Source organism: Odontesthes bonariensis, chromosome 18 (assembly GCF_027942865.1).
Source record: "Odontesthes bonariensis isolate fOdoBon6 chromosome 18, fOdoBon6.hap1, whole genome shotgun sequence".
Lineage (NCBI taxonomy): Eukaryota > Metazoa > Chordata > Actinopteri > Atheriniformes > Atherinopsidae > Odontesthes > Odontesthes bonariensis.
The window spans coordinates 26,477,717-26,480,288 of NC_134523.1; positions in this window are offsets into that span (position 1 = coordinate 26,477,717).

Consider the following 2,572-nt stretch of genomic DNA (forward strand, 5'->3'; position numbering starts at 1 on the left):
AACAACAAACTCCACCCTGCTCCTCCCGACGCCGCTGATTGGTTCACTGCTTAGGAGGCGGAGTCAGTGTTGTTTTTTAAAGGCGTCAATCATTGCCCCAGTAATCTCTGAACATCTCTACATCTTTAACATTAGAACACATTGGTGAATAATTAATCAGGTTACAAACCCGTTTACAGAGGTTACCTCATATTTAAAATGTTGACCTTAATTACCAGGAGAATAAATGTGCTTCCTATCATTTCTCTGGTGTGACCTTGTGGGTACTTAGTCTGCAGGGCTCCGGTTAACATGGATACAAACAGGAACCCAACATATATTTTAAAAACAATGTGTAATTGCAGCCAACTGTACAATAACTGCATTTATTTGTTCTCACTTCCGTCCTTAGATAGCTCAACAAGTATTAAAGGTATGCTACTATAATTTTTACTGAGGGGTTTCAGTCCAGTTTCCTTACTATTAAAGGGCATTTTTTACTTTTTCCTGTTGCATCTGCTCCTCTTTATTTAATGCATTTGACTTATTGTTTGTCAAAACTTAAAATGACTTAAAAAGCTATCTTCAATCTCCTCCTTGCATCATATAATTAATTTCTGGTATTACAGAAAACCTCGTGCTTTAAGTTTCATTGGAAAGCTAAACAAACAAAGATGGTTCATATGTTAGATACCACAAAGCAGCCACTGTTTGCCATGATGGAGGTTTTACATGCTTTTAGAAGTATTTCAAATGACTTTTTTACAGGAAAAGCTTCCAATTAATAGATGAGCCGGGTCAATTAAAAGGTAACTTGGTTTGAGACCATCAGTCGTTACTGGTTAAAGAACTCAGCTGTGGTTAAGGCAACTATAATGAGAACAACTCTAAGAAAATAGATGTTAGTTCCAGAGGAGTAACTGATTAGAAATCACAATCAGTAATTAACACCAGCTCAGATCAGAGCCCACAAAAATCATTGAATGATTTCACCAACTGCGTTATCCCCACTGTGAGGCACGGAGGAGGAGCTATGATGACCTGGGGTTGAGCTGCTTTGAGATCGAGGCGTTTTCTTTTGAAAAAACACTTTTAAAACGTGCTTTTGGCTGAATTTTGATGGAGAAACTTCTTGCAGCCGTTTCATGATTGTAATTATAAAATGTGTGAATACGCGCATGCATACCTGCAGTCGCTCACCTTTCCCTCCGTAAAGCTCCTTGAAACCGTTTTAAACATCTTCAGATAAATTAAATGCACATATAGCACCTCTATGAGCTTTGTACTTGCAGAACTGACTTGTTTTCAGATCCATATTTGCACATTTTATCTGTAATTGTAGATTTTGTACTTGTTTTCACACATTTAAAAGTGATGAAAAACTCATATCGAACATAAAAACTCATCTTTATCTGTACGAAGCAAAATTAATCTTAGATTTAAAACAATTTGTTCTTTCACTTGAGTTTTTCTTGCTTAACGCTACATCATATTTCAAACTTTTGAGGGTTTGAGTGTCACTTTGTAGTGTAGAAAACCATAAAAACAAAAGAAAACCCTTCATTTAGTTTGTGTGAATTGTACATCCAGGAAAAAGAAAGACAGTCAACTCAAAAAGTTTTTTTTTCTATTTTTTTTTCTTTTTGGAGGTGGGGAGGAAGGGGATGGGGGGTGTCATTTATTCTGCAAACAGGTGTTCTGGAAACAATACCTGGAGAGACCAGCAGTCTCTCCTCATTATAAACAGACACATTAAAGGATGAGATGACAACAGTGACAAAAGACAACAAATCGAACATAAAAAATACTAAACAATTATAACCCAGGAAAAAGAACACGAGACGACGGGAAACTCTGAAAAACAGAAAAACTCAAAAGGCTGCGACTAGAGGAGATGAGACATTCATCGACTGGTCGACAACAATCAAAACAGACGTCGTTCACCCCTTTTTAAATGTTTTTGTGTCTTTAAATCAGGTTTGAGAACAGCAGAACAGGTAATCATGTTGAGAGCAAAACTAACATTCTCAAAGGAAAAAAGGAAAAACACCCGATATATATTTATATATTATTGTTATTATAATTATTAAACGCACACGACTCCTCCGTCACGCTCCCACGTTCAAAGATTCACGTTATGTTGTGTCAGCCTTCGGTCATGTTGGAGCAGCTTCTCGCCGAAGCCCTCCCTTTGTGAACAGTAATGGTTTAATCTTTAAATCTGACCGTCTGTGTTCCGTTATGAGGTTACAGCAGGGAGCCAAAGGAGGGAGCTGAGAACATGGTGCCAAAGATGTGGAGGAAACGGGTTTCTCCAGAGTTCGAAGCAACAAAAAAACACGAAAACTGAGCTTGGAATCATAGGAAGGAGGCCGACTGTCCAGGGACAGCTGGGATTAGGAGGGGGGAGGGGGTACAGTGCAACGATTCATTATGTGCAGTCTGTGCGGGTCTGTCATCCACCTCAAAGCCTGCAGTGTTGTTGTAAAAGGAAGAGGTGACCTGAGGTAATTTAACATACAGATTCACATAAAGAGATCACAAACATGCAGGTTGGACAGCTTCCAAAGAAAAGCACAGAGCAGCAAAAGCA